Here is a 22,708-nt window from a genome sequence, read left to right on the forward strand (position 1 = left end):
AATTAGGCGCGCTCGCACATCGGTTTTCACTTCAGTTCCGGTGCTCCAATCTATTGTTCACGGATGGAAGTTGTTCGGATAGCTATCGGTTAATGCCTACATATGCAATTGCAATTGGTAGCCAGGTGCTCGAAGTAGTAAGAGAATATGTCTATTTAGGGCAGGTAGTGACAGCTGATCCAGATCATGAGAGGGAAATAACTAGAAGAATAAGAATGGGGTGGAGCGCATATGGCAGGTTATCTCAGATCATGAATGGCAGTTTACCAATATCCCTCAAGAGAAAAGTATACAACAGGTGTACCTTACCGGTACTCACCTATGGGGCAGAAACGTGGAGGCTAACAAAGAGGGTTCAGCTTAAGGACAACGCAGCGAGCTATGGAAAGAAAAATGATAGATGTAACGTTAAGAGATCGGAAGCGGGCGGAGTGGGTGAAAGAACAAACGCGCGTTAATGAGATCCTAGTTGAAATCAAGAGGAAGAAGTGGGCTTGGGCAGGACATGTAATGCGAAGGCAAGATAACCGCTGGTCCGGGTAACGGAGTGGATTCCAAGAGAAGGCAAGCGTAGCAGAGGGCGGCAGAAAATTAGGTGGGCGGATGAGATTAAGACTTGCGACTTCAATTTCCTGTTACTCTGTTTTCTCTATCATTTTTTTATCTCCTCATCCCCTTCCCCCCGTGTAGAGGAGCAAACCGATAATTCTTCCGGTTAACCTCTCTGCATTTCCTCTTATTCCTCATCCTCCTCCTCCACATCGCACAGCGGCCACGTTTTGAAGGAGGCGAAACGCAGAATGCAGCCTTGTGCTGTGCGATGTCAGTTCCCGTTAAACATCCCTAGATGATCGCAAATAATCTGGAGCCCTCCACTACGGCACCTCTTTCGCTTTTTCTACATACATTCCCACCTTCTACGACGCAGTTCAGGTGTCCATCGAGGGATGACAATTACTGCGGCAATACGTTTACTCAAAAACTAATTTTCAATTTTATCTTTCAGTGACATCGCGCAGCACATGGCCGTCTTTTGGGTTTCGGAGACGAAAGACCCAGGCTGAATCTCGGCTTGGCTGGTAGCCGGTAGCATGGGTAGCACTGATGGCGCCGGTAGCCTCAAAAGGCGCCTGTCAGCAATGTTAGTGCGTGTTAATGATCCCCAGGTGGTCGAAAATTTGCGGAACCCTTCAAAACGGTACCTTTTCCTATTCTTTTTTGTTTTTGCGCCTGAAGTAAGGATGATGAAATCACAGGCATGCCCACTGGCTCCAGCTGCAAGCCACAACCATCCACCGCCGTGGCTCAGTGGTTAGAGCATTCGGTTATTGAGCCGGAGTAATAATAGTTCAAAACCGGTAGCAGCGGCCGCGGTTCGATGGAGGCGAAGTGCTGACTGCGCCCATGAGCTGGCCGATGTCGGCGCACTTTATAAGATTCCCAGGCGGTCATAATTATTCCGGAGCCCTCCACTAAGGCCCCTACTTCTCTCTTTCTTTTGTTACTCTCATCTTCCTCCTTTCCCTTTCGGCGCAGTTCGGGTGTCCATCGAGATGAGTCAATTACTGCGTCATTTCATTTCCTGAAGAGCCAATTTTTTTCAATTCAGAGATGTATAATATCAAAATTCTAATGTGGACAACTGGCGCTGATCGTTTACGTTACCACGGGTGTAGTAGTAGTAGAAGACGTTTATTCGGCCGTAATTTACAGGCCGAGCATGTCGACCGCCTGGGCGACCAGAAGTCTCTGTTCTTCCTCCCATTTATAATCACTATTAAATTCTTTTAAATGCTGAGCCCCGACCCGGGGACACAGATCAAGCTCCTCCAGCTGTTTGAAGATGCCGCCGCTGCCCAAGGGATAGCAGCCGTCGTTTAAGAAGGGAGCGGCTTCGGGTCACTCCTCTGTATCCGCTGGTAATAAAGTTTCACTACCGCCACTACCACTTGAACTAACACCTCACAGGTCTCGGGCTTTTTTGCACTTCGACGCTGTGCAAAAACGGCCGCCAAGCCCGGAATTCGATTACTTGTGATGCTTTCTATGGTCAGCTACCGAACGGCCAAGGGCGTCCGCAGAATTTTTTGCAGGGGGGTGCCCCATTGGTTGTTGGCGCCGGGGGGGGGGGGGGGGGGGGGTATATTCGTAGCAAAAGGCACTATTCGCGCAGTAAATTTATTTATTTATATATAAATAAAAAACAAGTAAAATACACACATGAAAGAAAAATTACAAACAGCAAATTAAAGCGCGGCTACGCGAGATAAATTAGAGTTTATCAACGAAGAAAATATTAAAATTAATAAAAATGCAAAAGATACTATCACTTCGTGGAGAAGAGTGCCCAGTCTTGCTGCATTCGGGTTCTCGACTCACCCGGATTGATGACCAGCACACAGCACAATATGTTCACAAACACGCAACTACAGTCACTCAGTCAGTCTTCCTTGAACAGCAACTATAGGCGCCTCGGATTTTTCTGGGCGAATTGCGTAATTACACGGGTGATAAATTCATTGCCGTGCTTCATTACAAGCACTCAGTGCACACTCATCATACACATTGATTGGAAAAACGGTTGAACGCGTACGTTGAAAACAAAAGAAGACTAGGTATATATACAACGAAAACTTATTTACAAGATAAATGCACGCTCGCAGCTTCATCGCTCCATCTTACTCGCGCATCCGCACAGTCGAGCAACCGCACACACTGCTCGCCGCTCGTCGTTTTCTCGTCCGCTGTCTTGGTTGCTCTCACCTTCGTTGACAACCGGCCACTAAAAACACCCAAGCACAAACACAGAGGCGCGCACACGTGCAAGGGCTTACTTGCCGCAATATCCCCGAATGCGCATTTTGGGGGAGAAAGGAACGCCGCGCGAGACTTCCAAGGGGAAGGGACACTCGCCACTCCGGTCGGAAAATTAGTTTTTGTGTTTTTATGGGGTTCAGAGCCCCAAAACGACTCAGGCTATGAGGGACGGAGTAGTACAGAGTTCCGGATAACGTCGACCACCTGGGTCTCTTTTCTCTTTACCATGCACTGACACGCACAGTACATGGGCGCTGTTGTGATTTGAGGCCCATCCAGAGGTGACAGACGAGCCAGGCAGGCGCCATCGGGCGGCGTTGACCAAAGGCGCTGGTTTTCGGAGAAGACGCAAAGAACGCTGGTGTGGGGGCGCCTCTGGAGACTGCGTCGCCGTGAACAAAAGCAGCTAATCCCCTTTGCCGAAGATTCTGAAAGCGGCGCTTCTACCGAACTGCGCTCTCCCGTGGATCGGAGGAGACAGCGAGCGGCGGCGGCGCCGACTCATCGCCCGCTTGACCCTGAGCAGCCCGACAAAGCGGGGGTGGACACGGCTGATTTGTCCTTCCCTCCTGAAGAATTCATCGGTGGCCGGCGTAACGAAGGCGAAAACAAGATGCCCTGTGCACTGACAGCCTCCGTGTCGCTATCTCTCTAGAGATCAAAGAAACAGACACCCATCTCAAGACGGCTCGAAACACATGCTCGCCGGTGCCGCTGTATGTCTGCAACAGGTCGCCCTTCAGCAGAGCTAACGATGGCGTGGTTTGAAAACGGCGGAACGACGCGCGCCCGGACGTGGCATTTCGCAGATGTGACCCAAAGCGTGGAAGCGGGGCGGCTTTTACCCTTCTGGCTGAGCGCACCACCGCCCCTGGCGTGCGGCCATCGCGCACGGTTCGAGTGAGTGATTTTCCAGGGAGGTGCAGCCGCCCCCCCTTGCCCCCCCCTCCGGACGCCCATGCGAACGGCACATCCCCTGAGCCACTCTGCAGGTAAAATGCAAGCACCAGGCCACGCCTACGGTCCTGTGCGAGCGACTCGTGACCGCGTGCGCAATCGAAGTCTTTGCCTAGTGACTGCAGCTCCTCATTCAGACCGAATGGCAAGTGGAAGACGACAAAAACAAAGTTGTGCTTCCGGCGCGAGCGTTCGAACAACTGGACGCTCTACCAAGAAGACAGAGAACGGACGTTCGGCGACTTCTGAAGTGAGTTTTCTTTTTTTAGGCAATCTGGTGTGACACCGCTGGTACACCCAAAGTGATTAGCCGCAAATACTCTTTGATCGGTTGTAGTTCTTAGCGATGGGCTTAAGCCACGACGGCGTCTTAGTGCGTTCAGCAGAGGTCAAGGATGCGAGGTGAGATTCCCGCTACGGCGTCACTCATAGCCTGAGTCGTTTTGGGACGTTAAGCCCCCCCTACACCACCTTTCACAAAGCTGTCTCATTGACAATGTGCAGATTTATGACTTTAAACCCGCTACACCATATCACAAACGAGCTGAACGAAGTACTTGTCTGATGGTTGTGATTTTAACGTTGTGAAGATGGGCGTATATTGATACGTGAGCGCATTGGTCAGTCTGTTAGCAGGCGATAATTGGAAGCCCGTTCACTCTTTTGCTAGCCGGTGGCTGAAAAAAAGTGCTGAGGTCGTTCCTTCCTAGTTCTAGGGGAACGATTAACTGCAGAGCTGAGAAAGCATTGCTAGCTCCTCTAGATGGGAATGCGATCAGCCCTTTTCGAATTACTGTTAGGTGGCTGTGTGTGATTGCAAAGTCGTAAGTGCGGTGGAAGTGTAACGATTAGAGGTTCAGGATTTTAAAAGACATTGCATGAAATTCGGTGCGGCCCGACGGACTATATACGGCCACGCTTGCTAATGGCAGATTCTAATGGTTTTTTTTTTTTTTTACTGTTAGCTCTGCTGTTGCCTTCTATATACAATAATGTCTTTTTTTAATCCAGAAAGGAATACTTGGCCTTCACATTGGAATTTCCAGTGTCGCGTCCAGAATGTTCGTTTTTGCTATGGTGCATTTATGCAAGTGTCACTTTAATTTTCGATATGAAACGAGACTCTGCTGCTTGGCAACAGTGTTGACGGCCGTTTGCATTAAAGACGCGAAAATGCTTTCTGAAAAGATATTGTCACAGATGGGTCCTTAATCACACAGGCTAGGCACAGGCCGCAAACAGAGAAACAGAGTCCCAGCTCCGAGAGCACGCGAGTTCCTCACTTCTTCGTCCTTTCGGCGCCGCCCGGGGACACCTGGCGGCAATATTTTGGTGTTTCTAAATTTAACCACTGTCTCAGTATGGAAGAGAAGTCACTATACCCTGCTTTCTATTGGTAACAATCGCTTTGACACTTGTTTTAAGTCGGTACTATCTGCCCGAGAAGTGTCCTGTTATTGACGCACAAAGCTATTTTCTTCGCCTCGTACTTAATGAGCGTGCAAGAAGCTGCCGGTTTTCATGCTCGTAGCAGTCCTCATCAGGACCAAAAGGCAGCGTTTCTCCGGCGTCACTTCGGCGTCTCGTTTACCGGAGTCCCTCGAGGCGAAATTCCGGCGCTCTAAGCGACGCGGCGTAGCAAGACGCAAATGTCTGGCAAGGGCAGATGTGAACGTTGGTGCCTGAAATACCTCGCAGCTGGGGACTAGTGGGGACCAATGACTGACCACGCATTGGCAACGATTTCCAGATTAATCCGCGACGCTGCTGTATGTATACGTGAAAGGCTTTTCTAAAAAAGGCTTTTCTTAAAGGCTTTTCTTGTGAAACGCAGCTAGCCCTATTCATTCATGATTTACATGCTAATCTCGATTCTAACCTACAGACCGACACCATTTTTCTGGATTTTGCAAAAGCATTTGACAAGGTACCTCGTAAACGCATAATCCTAAAACTTTCCCGTTTGAACCTGCCCCCCGACATAGTAAAATGGATAGAAGAATTCCTGACTAATCGCTCACAGTTTGTCGTTGTTAACAATCAAAATTCCAATCCGCTACCAGTAACATCAGAAGTCCCTCAAGGTTCTGTACTAGGCCCGCTTCTATTCCTAATTTATATTAATGACTTACCGACCAATGTGTGCTCTAATATTCGCACGTTTGCTGACGACTGCGTTGTTTATCGCACAGTTACTAACGCCTCCGACCCAACATACCTTCAAGATGACCTAAACCACATACAGGAATGGTGCGACCGTTGGCTAATGGAACTAAACCCTCATAAATGTAAACGTTTGTCCTTCCACCGCCGCGGTAACCCGCTTGATTTCCCATATGTAGTCGCTAACGTTCACCTGCAGTCTGTTTCCTCATACAAATACTTAGGCGTCACGCTGTGTAACAACTTATCATGGGCTACACACGTTACTAACATAATTTCCTCGGCTAATAAAACTCTCGGATTCTTACGACGTCATCTTCGCCACGCCCCACAACAGGTAAAATTACTAGCATATAAATCTCTTGTCAGGTCAAAGTTAGATTACGCATCGGCAGTTTGGAACCCTCATCAAGTTTACCTTATCAATGCGCTCGAGTCACTTCAAAACAGAGCAGCCAGATTCATTCATTCCTCCTATTCGTACGACATCAGTGTGACATCTTTAAAAGCGGAATCCAGTTGAGCGCCCCTTTCACTTCGTCGTCGTATTTCTAGCCTCTGCCTATACCATAAATTTTTCCATAGTTCGCTGCGCTGCGCTCCCTACATTGCCCCGCCAGCCGGCATATCCCACCACATTCGTCATCCTTTCCAAGTGTTTCGCCCCCGTGCCCGTACTGTTACCTGTGCCGCTTCTTTTTTCACCGTGTTTCTGTAGACTGGAACGACCTCTCCAATGACATCGCTACCATCTCATGCCCATCCACATTCGCCGAAGCTGTTACCAACCATTTTTCAAAATAACACTTGTTCATTTGACTGTTTGTACCCACCCCTTATGTAATACCCCCAGTGGGTCTTTAAGGTATTAAAATGAAATGAAATGAAATGAAATGAAATGAAATGGGCGCGGCCCGTTTGTCACGTTTCTCGAAGGCAGAATTGTTTCCGCACCACTGTCCTCCTTACCCCCGTAGTAGGTTCCCGTCATCGATGAAGAGGACAACTAACTACGGATAGGGGATAACTGAAGGGATTTTCCCACTGTCTCTCCCTACCTTCGTCTGGAGACGCCACTATCGTATACCCTCATGTGTTTCGCCGCCCTCTCCTGCAGCCGCCGAGTGACAACGCCGGTAGACGAGATGCTGACTAGACGCCGAAGAAATGCTGCCTTGTGCTCGGGCCTTAAGACGCCATAAAGAGCTTCGAAACACCTCTCGAACAATCTGTGCGCGTGTGTATACGAGTTACGAGACATCAGGGAGGACGTGCAGTCGTAAAACGCCGCCAAATCCTCCGAAATGCCTTCCAGAAGCTCGATAGGCGTCAGTGTAGAAGTTATGAGTTATTAGCAAAGAAGTGACACCGGTTCACGTTACATAGTGCGAGTCGCGTCCTGTGAAGGGAGAGGGTAAGGTGCGGATGAACGGGACAGCACTGGAGTTCTGCATCGGCAGACTTCAAGGGAGCTACAATCTGTGAAATATTTTAGTGTATAAGGACGTGGTGGCTCTATACAAGTAATTGTACTGGGCTGTGTTACCTTTACTAGCCACTGCAACCACCGCGCTACCGGCTAGAAAATGAAGAATATATGATTGTACGGAAACCTCCACGCAGGCCTTTTGCTCTGATCATTGAACTACCTAGATCGTTCTTAAATAGCTCAGCAGAGTGGTTTCTTGGGCGAGTTGGTTTACCATATTGAAATATAGCTGCGCTTAAAAGACACGGACTGAAAGAAAGAGACACACACACAAAGCGCTGGACTTACAACTGAATTTTTATTCGGGAAACACTGCTCTTTATGCACACCAGCAGCTGATAAAAATGGAAGATGGTAACACCCGGATGATAAAAATTGACAACTGCCTCGTCACATGTCCAGTCCTACCTTCCCTTTTGTAAAAATGCCCTTTCCTTTGATAGTAGTGAAAGGGACGTGCTACTCACACATGCAACCCCACTGTCCGCTATGCTCATGGCTTCAATTATTTCACGCGCCGTTTGGTCACGGTTCCTGCTTACTATCTTCGTCTCGTTATAGGAAGGTACACATTAAATAGCTCCAACGGGGCAAATGCAGCGAAAAACCCAAAAGGCAAGGGGTGGATTGTTTTTATGTGTAATCTGATAATCATTTTCCTTGTCTTTTTTTTTTTTCATTCCGCACGTCGTAGTCATTTTAAGCGAAGCTCAAATTAGCCCAGCTTTCCTCCTCTAGTGATTGCCTTAAGTAGTGTCGTCCGCTTCAGCCGCTGCCATATGCCTATCTCTGCTTTGCGAAAATACGTTTTTCTTCTCGATAGGCTTTCCACTCCGTGAGTCCATTGCTCATCATCAACTGGCTTGATGTTAACACCGCATGAGATATATTTGGAATTGCGGTCACTAATTAATGAAAGTTCTCGCCAGTTGAGAGGTGTTTTGTTGAATCAGTAATGCGCTCATTGTGAATGGGAAATGTGTTGCTGATGTAATCTTGAAAATTCGTTTTAATGGGCTCGAGAAATGCGCTATTGAGTAAATAAACTGGTCAAAACTTATGCAGATCCTTGCGCTGCAGAGTGCTTCATGGCTTCCGTGTAGCTTTCGAACACGATACTCATCAACCAGTCAGATGACCCAGGTGTAAGAATCGAAAGCAGCGCTTTGACAAGTGACGGATGAAAATACCTGCACTGTTCTTATACAAAGCATCATTGGTGTGAACAAAGAAAGGAAAAATCTGCACATTGGAGAAAAGTGTTAACAGTATTGGGAGTTGAAGGTGAGGCTACAGATGCCAACTTAGGGCATTGGCTTACGTTAACTGCGACGTTGTGCGTATAGAGGCGTGGTAACGGAGACTTGCAAGAAAAGAAGTTTATACAAGATTCCTTTTTGATGTGCCACTCACCAGCCAATATTAAACTCTTTGAATACAGAAAAATTTTCATGAATCGCCGAAGATTGCTAACGAGCGATGAAAGATGTGCCTAATTCACTGAGAGGAAAGAATTGAAGGGGACACACATAAGCTCCAGCTTAATGGGTTAAGAACGGGATAGCGTTAATACGTTAATGCACATATATACGAAGTTGCTCATCATCTACTTTGCATTCATATATAGCTGGGAGTGGTGCAGCGTTTAAACGATGCGTCATTACCCTGCGATGGCAGGTGTGCTGCCACCCGTGGGGCTTGTGCCACCCAAGTTGCTCTTCCCGAGCGACCTCTCGCGACCGATCATTAACTTAACTGCTACGTGCTACGGAAGGCAGGCTGCTCAGAATCTGATGGGCAGGCTGTGATGACGCCACAAGGTCACGTGACCTAGGTGGCCAACCTGCCCCCTAGGCTGCTTCTCTGGGATTTCTCACAGATTTTTCGCTCGCTATCATCAACGCCGACGCCGAGACCTGACGCCTGCCTCTCTGCGACACGAGTTGCTTAACGCTGTCAGGTTAAAAGAGTTTGCAACAATAACAACTGGTATAACTCGTTCGAGCTACTAGACACCTTTAGCATACCGTGTACAATACTACCGTTACCGTTACCGGAGGACCGCCCACCGGCGGTGAGCGCGCGTTGATTGGTCCCGATGCTGCTGGCGCGCGCGCAGCTGCCAGGTACGTGGCGCCATCAGGCGCCGTCAAAATGATTTGCACATGCGCATTGGCTGCGCGCGGCTCCCGGTACTCTGGTACCGGTTACGGTAACACGGTACGCGGTATGCTAAAGGTGTCTACTGTGCCCCGCCGCGGTGGCTCAGCGGTTACGGCGCTCGGCTGCTGACCCGAAAGACGCGGGTTCGATCGCGGTCGCGGCGGCTGAATTTCGATGGAGGCGAAATTCTAGAGGCCCGTGTGCTGTGCGATGTCAGTGCACGTTAAAGAACCCCAGGTGGTCGAAATTTCCGGAGCCCTTCACTACGGCTTCTCTCATAGCCTTAGTCGCTTTGGGACGTTAAACCCCAATAAACCAAAGGTGTCTACTGTAACGCGAGCTACTGTAACTCTTCTGGCTCAGTTGCTGCGGTACGCGAAGCAGGCTTTCTCGATCCTTTTCGTAAACAGGTATCACCTAATCTGCCGTGTTTACGCAGCACCTGAATGGCGAGCCTTGGATGTTCTGCGCAACGGCCTTACGCGGACCCGCCCACATGGTTGACCCGTCTGCGCTACACCAGCAGTTGGTACACCGCGTCTCCCATCGACGCTGAACTCCCTTGTACTGCAGCGGAGGACCAAAGCTGCCAGATCTTTGACCACTTGCCCGTATGGAATGAGGTTTTCTACTGCATCCACTACGAGCTTCGAGCGTCCTCTAGAACGAACGGCCAGCTTTCGCTGGTAAGCCTCGGTCCAGGCCGCCGTTGCCGCCCCACGGCCAAAGACTTCATGGACTGGCAGAAGGCGAACTACCTTCTCAACTGGCTTTTGAAAACACACCGATGCATAGACGCCCTTGAACTCCTTTACTGGGATGTTTATGACAAGGTGTCCCACCCGTACGACCATCTCTTCTGCGAGGCCTTCAGCGAGAACAAGTGGGTGAAGACACTCAAGATCACCTTTTCCCAAAGTCACAGACACGAGAAGCTTAGCGCGCTGATCGCGTCATGCGTGCGCCTAGAACGACTCGAGTGCTACTTGTCGCTTCCAGCCGCGCTGTCCTCTGCACTGGCAACTCTTCTACGGACGACCACATCTCTGACTGTTCTCATTATTGGATCGTTGCGAATAACCGAACAGGAAGCTGACGATTTCTTGGCCGCGTTGCGTGAAAACCGCACTCTGAAGGAACTCTCAATGACCGAGCCGTACAACGCAGCGGTTTCACTGCTCAACCGGGCCGAGTTCGCCGAGTATCTAAAGAACAGCACCACGTTAACGACGTTCAGGATCAGGCCTCTGGAAGCGACTTGCTATGAGCGCGAAAGTTGGTGGCTCTGGATCCTGGAAGGCGTGTCGGAGAACAGAACGATCACCAACGTGAGATTCGAAAATTTGGTCGTGGGCCAAGAAACCTCCCCAATAATAGGCAAGATTTTGACGCAGAATACGGTTCTTCGTTGTCTCAGCTTGACGTCGATAAGAAAGCCGGATGATTTCAGATTATCGACAGTGAATACCTGGTGGCTGGTGGCTTTCGTGGAGAACAAGACACTGGAGGAGATATCGCTGCATTTTCACATGCTGTCGATGGTGGAGTGGGAGATGGTATTCGCATCTGCGGCCCGAAAACAGAACCTGAGAAAAGTGACGGTAAAAGTGATTCCCCACGATCATTACTCTATTCAGGAATTGTACAGGCTGATACGTGAGGCTGGCGCGGAGGAGAAGGTAGTCATTGACGCTGGAAGCTACTTTGTTGGAGATCACCAGAACACACTGGACTGTCAAGCCTTCTCAGAGGTTCGTGGACTTCGCAGGCAGTGTACGAAACTGGACATCTGCCGAGCTTTGCAGCAAATTCCATCGCTGGACCACCTCACGAGCTTGCTACTGCGGATCCCAGCTGTTGACCTCGATGATTCGCTAGCCACGGATCTTAGCGAGTGCATCAAAACAACGACCTCGCTTCAGAAACTACGTCTGACTACAACGTGGGGTGATGAGGCGCTCAACGTTCCAAACTGTTCATGGAAAATCGTCGTTTCGTCTTTTCTTGAGAACAAAAGCCTGGAAGAAATTTTTGTAGCCGCAGTTTACATCGAAGACGAAGATATCGAGCGTCTGGCGGATGCAGTCAAGCTGAGCAGCGTCGTCCGTTGTGCAGAGTTTACCGGTGAAAACTCGGATAAAATAGACGTGTTTTATCGGCGATTGTCCGTGGATATCGCGGAAAACTACAACCTCCAGCGCGTCAACTTTCTGTACCCGGCGAAACGGAATTCCCCAGAGTTCAAGGCCTGGTATGCCGTTTGGGAAGTGGCACGTCGGAACTGTGACCTTGTCGAGCTCGCCGCTGTGTTCGTCAACGGCATGCGGTTCGACCGGTACGTACGTCCGAGGTTGTGCCATGTCTTGAACCGCGCTTGGAAATTAGCGAAGCTTCGGCAGATTCGAAAAAGATCGTATTTCTGGCTGAGAGTTATGAAACGAAAGTCACTTTAAAAAGGCTGCTACGCCATTCCAGATGTTTTCATCGTAACATTAAGAGGACACAGGAAGACACAAAAGCACAGGAAAAACGGGCAGTTTCTAAACTCATGGGCTTAGCAGAAGCGATGTAACGTATTTTGAAGTGAGACCGAAATAATTGCGCATACGTTTCTTTTGCATGTACTTTTGTTCACGAGTCTGGGTTTATTTTATAGGCATAGGGAAAGAAAAGGAACAACTGCCCTTTCTTCTCTTTTCAAGCAGGAAATTTGCATCGGAAAGCAGTTTAATCTTCATTTTTTTGCGAGAATTTTCGGGAACATACTGCGCAAATGGCCACGGACGTATGCTTATTGCGCTTCCCTAGAAGGGGGGCCCGTTTCCATGCTTCGTCGAATGCCACCAGACAACATAACACAGATTTTAACCGCGATGGTTTTTGATGTCTTTTTTTGAGCATGTGTTCTTGCCTTATAAATGTACTGCCCCACAATGACGTCATCGTGCGCCTCCCTTACGGCGCTTTGCAGTGGAGAGAAACCTGAGCACTGCCACAGCTTTGATCGGAGATTGCTCACGATTTCAAATACTGGCACAAAAATGATTTCCTTTGCTTCCCCTGCAAGCTTCCCATATTCGATCGCTTTAAGCTAATTGAATTCCCAGAAAATTATATATTTAATCTGAAATTTTATTGTGGATAAAATAGGTGACAGCTTCACAGCGACGTAAATGCTGAAGGAGGTCCTCATGCAGTGGCTTCAAGGAAAAAATTCAAGGGGACACTTTGTTGACCTAAAGTGTGGTGTGGCGAAAGCCTTAAGCGCAATGTTTCTGCTTGTGTCACTGATGTGTGGTTAAGATGATAAGCTTCGCCTCAAAGAGTGGGACGCGACAGCGTCTTGCAACGCTGCCAGGTAGTCCACAGAACGCCATCGCCCGTTCGGCATTACGCCTTGCTCGTCGGTAAATTGGTTTTTGAGGAAAGGAAATGTATCTGTTTCGCATATCTCGGTAGACACCTGAACCTCGCCGTAACGGGAAGGGAGGAAGATGGGAGTGAACGAAGACACCGTATCAACTAGACGCGCCTTTGTTTATTCCTAACCATCGAGCTAGGATGGCGGAGTGGTTAGCGTGCTCGTCTCGCACTCCAGAGACGCCGGTTCGATCCCCCAACTCGACCAATTTCCAGTTCGGCTTTGTTTATTTATCCTGACTGACTAGAAAGAATAATTAGGCTGATTGGTTAATTCAGCAATGAGCTACCCTCAGCCCCACTTACTTGGAGCATTACCATACGATCCCTTTAATTCGTTGCATGGTTACTAGCCAATATACAATTGGCCCCGCTTCAAATTCACGCAATTTGACGTCACGACCATTTTGACCAATTGAAAAGCGTGACATTTCTGTCAACTCCTGCTTACAACGATGAGGTATTAAAGGCTTCCGCCTTAAAAAAAAGGGTAATTCAAAAACACCGAAACAGAAATCGACGCAGAAAGCATCACGCAACTCTGAGACCTCGAGGTGCGGAAATTGGTGCTCCGTTCCCTTACGTGGAAGAGTTATGCCTTCAGGTTTGATTCTTGCATGTTTCACCCTTTTTCAGGTGCTGTGCCAACGCCCTGGAAAGAGTGGCCAACCGCCCAGCGCTGTTGAAAAAGGTCGCCGAGATGGCATCAGTCAGCGAAGTTGAGGCAGCTGCCATGATTCGCCTAGCACTAGTCCGCTTGGAACCCATGGACGTGTTCATGCGACTCTCGGGGGTAGTCCGGGAGAGGGTTGTGTGCCACCCACGCGGAGACGGCCGCGTGCAACTGCACGACCTGAACGACTACTGCTGGGCTTCTTTGAGGCGTTACCTGACCTTGGACGACATAAAGCAACGCCCTCAACTAGAACGCAAAGCTGGGCGCGTTGCTGCCCACATTCGGGATCGGAGATTCCGCGCGAAATAAAAATTCTCGAGGAAAGGGCTGGCGCAGTAGCTGTCATATTCGGTGGACGCGTGAACCACGTGATGAAAGAAAGAAGGAAGAAAGGCGAATAAAGTAGCAGGGGAAAAACTTGTAGGGTTTTAATATAGTTCAACTGAGCAGAAGTGCGAAAACATGCGTTCAGCCTGGTTGGCTCATGGTTTTGCTTTGATGGGCCGTCGGCACGTCTGGCGACGGCATTAGACTCAGGTTAAGCTCTGGTCGGGTTCCGGTTTGCAGATGGAAGTTGGTCGTGTGTTCGGTTATAGCAGCAGCCTGTTCGGCTGCTGCGATAGCCTAGTGATCTCGGGCAGTGGCCTGCGAAGTTGATCTGTTCGCGCTGCCACAGGTTCGACTATTTCTTTTAAACTTTGCGTCGCTGTTGCTAGGCAACGGCACAGCAAAGATCAAGACAAGATTCTAAAGCGTCATCGGGAAGGGCTCCCACAGGAGCTGCCACAGATGGCCACAGATGCGTAATTCCGTTCTCTGCACAGTACAGTCCTCCGAAATAAAGGCCCCGCCTCTGGATTCCTCTGAGCTTCTACAAAAGCGATTTTGGCTCAGAACTGTCTTAAAACACAACTTCAGGGGTAAAGCACCTTTAGGACAAACTCTAGATGATTGCGTGATGTAAGGTCTTGGAGTGAAAAACAATGGCTGCGGCTTAGCTTAGCTGACCCTGGTTATGAAAGCGAAAGTCACGCTTGCATAACTACCTTGAAGTCACTATGCGGCCCGGTATGCGCGTGTGTGCGTGTGCTTGTGTGCGTGCGTGCATGTGCGTGTATTTGTGCGCGTGTGCTTGTGTGTGTATGTGTGTGCATGTGCGTGCGTTCGTGTGTTCGTGCGTGCGTGTGCATGTGTGTGTGCGCGTGTGTGCGTGCGTGTACGTGCGTGCGTGTGTGTGTGCGCGTGTTCGTGCGCGTGCGTGCGCGTGTGTGTGTGAGAGAGAGACCCTTTCAATGGAGAGGTACCACCGAATACTCCGAGTTAGCGTTTGTTGCACTTGACTCAACCAGAAACCTTCACAGCCAACATACATGCATGTAAAAAATCGACAGAGACGGGGGGCATGACGATTTGAAGAGGGTGCCACTCGCCACACCAAATTTTGAAGCTATAAAAAGCCTGCTATGGGATTCCTATATATGCAAGGGCACTCACAGCCAGGTGTTGGACGCAACAAACGTTTAAAAAATATTTTAATTCCGTTCCAAAGATTACCTAAATGCTCACTCTCATGATCTAGACCCATCGCTAGCGCCATGAACCATGACGTCACAAGGGGAGTAGAAAAATTAGTTTTAGTGACGTCATACCAAAATACAGTGACGTACGATGAGCGGGGCACAGCCGCGTGAGCGCAGTCGACGCACCAGCGAGCCGCGTTTGCTGCTAACCGCCACTCGCTGGGTTTGCGGCGCGCCGTTGCGAACAGCGTCGCAACGTCCGATTGCAGCTCGTTGCCTGCGTCCGGCATACTAGATGTCAACGGCGGGCCGCTCGCGGCAACAACAACGACGGGAAGCGGCAGACAATGCGAGTGCGGAGAGCGGCAGCGTCATGATGACATAGGGCGCACTCCTTGGAGCCCGGCGGCCTGCGCCAGTCTTCGTGCCGAACGCCGGCATCTGAAGAACTCGATAGTAATGTTTGTTCACGTTCATAGCAAACCCTTGGATACATGAATATCAAAAATGCATCGTTTCTGACGATCCTTGGCAAATACCGAGTTCCTGGTAGAAGTGATGACTGCGATGCAAGCAAATTTCATCCCATAGCCGGTTTTGTGCTGCTGCTACCTGGTGCGGTTCGCCTGCCGTCTGCTAGCTCTGTTGCTGAAGACGTCGTGGAAATCGAACATATATTTTATTATGGGACGAGTTCACAGTAAAGGGGTGCCGAGCGGAGCACGTTTCTGAGCGCTGGCCAGTCCCGAAGCGCCCTCAGCTGCGGAGTCTATGGGAATCCAGCTAGGCCTAGCGACGACTAGGGCAGTCTGGGACCAGCGCGCAGGTCGTCGGCCGGCGTTGCCGCAGGCAGTGTCGTTGCCGAAAGATCCACTTTTAGCACAGTCATGCTGTCGTATCTCGAATCTAGAAAGCATCCTTTCTGGTAGCATGGCTGTTTTGCATTTTATTGTGCGGACGTGAGGTACGCCGAGTCTGCCGGCCGGTCGGCCAGCCTGGATACCGTTCATGATGTAAAAAATAGCGCACAGGGAACACACGGGACGGAAAGTAAACGACGCAGACAAGCGCTTGTCTGCGTCGTTTACTTTCCGTCCCGTGTGTTCCCTGTGCGCTATTTTTTATATCATGAACGTTATCCAACTTGCCCAACTTTCCGCTTAGCCTGGATACCGTCTGCCGGCGTCATAAAAGCGAGCTAAAGAGTGTTCTTGACGTAAATAATACACCATGGTACAAGAAATGTGAAAAAGTGTCATTTTGAGGATCGCTGACCAATACTGAGCTGCTGGTAGAGGCAACAACTGTGATATGAGCAAATTTCTTGCCACAACCGCCTAGCAGCTGCCGCTGGCCAGACGTTGGAGTCCGGCTCGCCTGGCGCTCGCTAGCTCCGCTGCCGAAGGCGTCGAGGAGATTGACCATACTATTATTTTATTGTGGGATGATTCTCTTAACACTAAAGCTATTTGTGAAAAGTAGGCCTTTTATTATAGCGCAGGCGACTTCCGAAGCGCCGGCCGCTTGCTAAACAGGCTATAGGCCTAGCGATGACCACGGCATCCAGGCAGCAGCAGAGCTCGTCGCCCGGAGCGCCCGCGAGCGGTGCCGTTGACGAAAGCTCCCAACATAAGCAGACATGCCTTGTCGCTGCTCGAGTATAGCTGGCAGTTCTGATAACAAGGCGATCTTGTCTTTTCTTGTGATATTTGTACACCATCCCAAGCAGCGCGCAGGTACTGCTGCACGGCAGTGTGACACCGGTTGTGGGCGCAGCTTGGGTAGAGCGGCGCAGCGATGCTTACTGGCATTTTGCAAAGTGTTTCGCATCCTCACGCGAACCCGCGAAGGCGATATTAGCGTGCGATAAAAAAAAAAGTCGATGTCCTCACTCATTGGAATCAGATCTGTCAGAATCCGAGCTGCTGGGACTAGACATGCAGTTGTTTGTTTTCATGCGCTGGTCAGCACGTGTGTGAGAAAGCAGGCGATGCAGCAGTAGGTGCGTCACAACTTTTGTGGGCCCACGTGACAGAGCGAAGTAGTTGATCTTCCCCCTCTGTGACGTAACTGCACAACTCGGCGTTCCGAAACCGAAACCGAAAATCGTTCACCTAAAAATGATATAATAAATTATTCACTGTGAATATATGAATCTTTGAGTGTGTATCATGCTTCCTGGAGCCATAAGAAACGTTTGAAACTAAGAACGCGCGAACCACAAATTTGGTGTCTCCACCCCTTTAAGGGAATGGAGAGAGGTGCGAGTGAAATCTGAAAGAGGAGCAGTTTTTCTCATATGGGCACCAAGTGTTCGAGCCGAGCCCGAGGCCCTGTAGGATAACTGTATGAAAACTGTACGTGTCTGATTTCGGGATTTCATAACAGGGGGGCTGGCGCGAACGCCGAACCCCCACTACCAAAATTTATATGCCCCAACTACCCCAGTTAGGCGTAGTGGCGCGCTTCAGCCTGCCGCAGTGCAATGGCAAGCCTCGACACGGAGCCCCGACCTTGCATATCGCCGGCGACCCAGCACCAGGTAAGTATGCCGACGCATCTGCTGAAAACGGACGCCATCTGATTCATACCTCTCTTCAGTACCAGTGACCAATGCACTTCTTACACGAAGTTCCTTATTCCGCACTTGTCAGAATCTTGTTGAAAAGCAACTACTCGGCTCGGCGCGACCGCCGACACGAAGGAGTAACTCTAGTTAACCTACCAGTTTAGTGTAGCGAAAAGAAACAAAACAAATTCGGTGTTAGATGTGTTTGCACCTTGTGACGAAGTTGCACGAGCGGCTAGCTGCGAACAGAGTGGTCGCTGCCGGACGTGCATCTCGAATTCGTCAAAAGGTGCGAGCACAACTAACACCTAATTTGTTCTGTTTCTTGTCGTTACAGTGATCTCTTAGGTAACTAGGTGGTCGAAATTATTCCAAGCCCTGTAGGGTGGCTCAGTGGATAAGGCGCTCGTCTACCGAGCCGGAGTACCTGAGCTCGAACCCGGCCATGCATGCTGCCCGCGTTTCGGTGGAGGCGGAACGCGAAAGGCGCCCTTGTGCTGTGCGATGTCAGTGCACGTTACCATGTGGTCGAAATCATTCCGGAGACCTCCACTACGGCACTTTTCTCTCTTTCTTCTTTCACTCCCACCTTCCTCCCTCCCCTTACGGCACGGCTCAGTTGTTCACCGAGATACGAGATATGTGAGACAGTTACTCTGTCATTTCCTTTCCTCAAAAACAATTTTAGATTTTCAATGTTCATCCATCCCAAACGCCGCGGTTCAGGTCTCCGTCTGGAGTAACGACCTCGGCACACAGTTAACGGCCTCACTTTCAGAGCCCGCAGTGCAACACAAGCAGAAGAGGTCGCGATTGCTCTCGCGGCCTCACATTCCGATTCGAAATATAATCACCCACTCGCGAGGGGCCTGTCGGAACGTCGAACAAGGCTGCACTCCCTTCCTAGCCTATCGAATATACCAAAATTGCATACGGAATACCCGCCGCGGTGGCTCAGTGGTAAGGCGCTCATCTACCGATCCGGAGTACCCGGGTTCGAACCCGACCGCGGCGGCCGCGTTTCGATGGAGGCCAAAACGCAAGAGGCGCCCGTGTGCTGTTCGATGTCAGTGCACGTTAAAGATCACCAGGTGGTCGAAATTATTCCGGAGACCTCCACTACGGCACCTCTTTCTCTCTTTCTTCTTTCACTCCTACCTTCCTCCCTTCCCTTACGGCGCGGTACAGGTGTCCGCCGATATATGTGAGACAGATACTGCGCCATTTCTTTTCCTCAAAAAACCAATTTACAATTTACAATATACGGACCCCGCACACCGTTACCTTATATGGGCCCCTGCTCATCAGGGGCTGGCAGGAAACGAGGCAGCAGACGCAGCCGCCCGCGCGCTCTCTCACCGGGCTGTTTTCTCCTCCCCACCTGATCAGGAACCCGATCTTAATCCGGTCTACACGTTCAAAGATATCACAACCTACTATCAAGATAGCCATCGCCTTTACCCTAGCCCATGTAACGGCCTGAAGAAGGCGAATGAGCGGCTCCTTCTCAGCCTCTTCACTAATACCTTGCTGTGCCCGGCAGCACTAAAACATTTCGACCCCTCCTTTAGCGGCAACTGCCCGCACTGTAGTGCGGTGCCTTCGGACGCCTATCACATGGTGTGGGCCTGCCCCTCCAACCCGGCTATTCCCCCTATCCCCAATCCAGCCCGGGAGGACTGGGAGGCGACCCTGCTCGGCTGCCACGACTTACAGGGTCAACAAGCCTTAGTCGGGCTCGCCAGGGCGGCGGCTACCGCCACTGGGGTCCCATACTAGGGACCTCCACCTAGTGTTTGTAAGGCTCAGGCCCTTAAGGGCTGATCCAAACATACCTCCTGTCCCTTTTTAATAAATGTTTTTACCACCACCACCACTACCACCTTATCTTTCCTCATAGCCCCTGCTCCATCTGTCTGCAACTTTCAGCAGCGAGTTCCACAGCTAGGCTCGCCGCACTCGCTATGATGGCTCAGTGGGCGCAGATCAAATTCTAGAGGCCCGTGTACTGTGCGATGTCAGTGCACGTTAAAGAACCCCAGGGGGTCGAAATTTCCGGAGCCCTTCACTACGGCGCACCTCATAGCCTGGGTACCTTTGCGACGTTAAACCCCATAAACCAACCAACCATCATTCGACTGTTGAGCACAAGCACGCAGGACCAAATCCCGACCCCGGCGGCCGCGTCTTCCTAAAAGTGAAATTGAAAAGAGGTGCCTCTGTCGGACGATGGGAGTGCATATTGATCCCAAGGCTTTGGAAATTATTCAAGCGCTTCGTATCAAGCAGCTCCGCTTTCACTTACTTTTGGCGCGCTGCGCAGCATTACGCATCGCTTTCCTACGAAAAGTTAAAGCTCCACAGGTGGTCGAAATTATTCCGGAGCCCTCCCCTACGGCACCTTTTTCTGCCTTTCTTCTTTCACTCCACCTTCCTCCCTTCCCTTACGGCGCGATTCGGGTGTCCACCGAGATACGTGCGACAGTTACTGCGCCATTTCCTTTAAAAAAAAAACATGTAAAAAAAAATTTATGCAATGAAAGGCCCCGTAAAAATCATTTCTCTGTGGATATCTCAACCGCTTCATGAAGGAAGGGACGAAGGTAGCAGTGAGAGGAGAAAGTGAGAAAGAAGTGCCGCTGTGGTCTCGAATAGTTTTGGCCGGCTGGGATCTTTAATTGGCACTGACCACTCAGCATACGGGCGCCTTTTGCGCTTCGCCACCATAAAAACTCGACCGGGATTGAAACTGCTCCACCATGTTCTCTGCGGTGTCAGTGCACATCAAAGAATTCCTCTGCGATATCAGTGCACGTTAAAGATTCCCAGGCGGCCGGAATTATTCCGGAGCCCTTCACTATGGTACCTCTTATCTCTCGTCTTTCACGCCCGCCTTCCTCCCTTCTTTTGCGGTCTGCTTCGTGTGTGCGACGAGATGTGACGCAATTACGGCGCCATTTCATTCCTAAAAAGCCCATTTAAAATTTTTTCCTCCTCTATTGCACTTCTTATCTCTCCCTTATTTCGCTATCTGTTTGCTTCCTTCTTTCACAGTGCAGTCTGCGTGTTAAACGAGGAAAGATTACAAAAAGCTGGATGGGGTTCAACCCTGCTGAAGCTAGTTTACCGAGCGGGAAGCTCCATTCAGCATGCTCAGACATATGCATCAGCTATCTGGTCACCACATCATGCTTATTTAATTCATTCCCTCGAAACAATTCAGAACCGTGCAGCGCGTTTTATTTCTCATGGCTACAATCGTCGTTCCAACTTAACAAGCACCAAGTTATCTTTGGTCGGTCGGTCGGTCGGTCGGTCGGTCGGTCGGTCGGTCGGTCGGTCGGTCGGTCGGTCGGTCGGTCGGTCGGTCGGTCGGTCGGTCGGTCGGTCGGTCGGTCGGTCGGTCGGTCGGTCGGTCGGTCGGTCGGTCGGTCGGTCGGTCGGTCGGTCGGTCGGTCGGTCGGTCGGTCGGTCGGTCGGTCGGTCGGTCGGTCGGTTGGTTGGTTGGTTGGTTGGTTTATGGGGTTTAACGTCCCAAAGCGACTAAGGCTATGAGAGACGCCAAGTTATCTTTATCGCTAACAAGTTTACAGACACGTAGGGATATCGCACTTATTTGCTTACTACAGAAACTAATAAACAGTCGTCACGCGTCAATACTGCCACTTACACGCCTAATGCGCACTTCAATAATCTTAGCTTCCAACGTCTATTCGGCCGAACACTCGTTTAATTCTTCTGCTTTGCCACGTGCTATCAAGTGTTGGAATGGTCTTCCGGATTGCATTGCTACCATACGTGACACATTAATGTTTAAAAACAAATTGACCACCTTTATGCACCCATGATAGAGTACATCAATTGTGTTCGTATGTGTAGTTGAATCCATGCAGTGCCGCTAATCGTTTGCTGTTTTTCTTGGGTGTCAATGTAATACGTTTTTATTTTAAGTACGTTTTAATAATTGTTTGCGGTCCAATGTATGTAATATTGTTTACTTTTATACTTTTCCACTTTGTACCATATTTTGTCTACAAAATATTGTAATCCCTCCCTTCACACAATGTTCCAAGTGTGGAACCTGTGAGGCATTTGTATAAATAAATAAATAAATAAATAAATAAATAAATAAATAAATAAATAAATAAATAAATAAATAAATAAATAAATAAATAAATAAATAAATAAATAAATAAATAAATAAATAAATAAATAAATAAATAAATACAAAAGATGACATTATCTACCAACGGCTACCGGGGCAGAGCGGCATAGCAAGAAATCACCGCGCGGATGAGGTCGCGCGAACTACTCTCCAGGACGACGATTTTGTGTCGATCCCCCTTCTGAGATCAGACGCAGCGGGCAGGCTTCGCGCACTTGTGCGGGACATCACGATTCCCGCATGGCATTCCGGCCAATTTTCCCAATTCATTTTCATTTCATTTTATTTTCATTTCATTTTATTTCGGACAACAATACATGGTGTCCGCGGGGAGAGGCTAAAGGAGACTGGAGTGTCTCCTGACGAGGCCTAACACCCGCTTTACACGTCGGTGCAGATGGTGCAGAGTGACATATCAGTGAAAACAGTGGTACATAAAACACAGTGGGACAGGAATTCAACATAAGCAATTACACAAACACTGATCAGGCAGAAAATAATACTCAAGAAGTCATTAACAATGAGCGATAGTAATTGGAGTAGAAAAGAAAAACACATTCGAGCAGAACAAGAAAGAACAGTACAGAACAGTAGGTGTAAAAATGAATGCAGCAGGTATGCATAACAAAATTTCACACAGGGGTGTTCAAAAGATTGCTCATTTTCTTCTTAAATTGGTGAATGGTGACACTCTCCTGGGCACAAGCAATTAGTGTTGGATATTTGTTGCATAAAACTGTTATTTGGTGATCCGTAGTCTGGGTTCCGT

At 49.5% G+C, this 22,708-nt stretch overlaps 1 non-coding gene across 1 annotated transcript; it reads right to left on the reverse strand.

Annotated features, from left to right (window-relative positions):
- Window positions 1-17,592: 17,592 nt before the first annotated feature.
- LOC149352980 (U1 spliceosomal RNA) lies at window positions 17,593-17,755 on the reverse strand. Its single transcript, XR_016291965.1, has one exon. It is a non-coding gene; the product is annotated as a U1 spliceosomal RNA (small nuclear RNA).
- Between the last annotated feature and the right edge of the window lie 4,953 nt (window positions 17,756-22,708).

Source organism: Amblyomma mixtum, chromosome 3 (genome assembly GCF_055824585.1).
Source record: "Amblyomma mixtum isolate Tamu chromosome 3, ASM5582458v1, whole genome shotgun sequence".
Lineage (NCBI taxonomy): Eukaryota > Metazoa > Arthropoda > Arachnida > Ixodida > Ixodidae > Amblyomma > Amblyomma mixtum.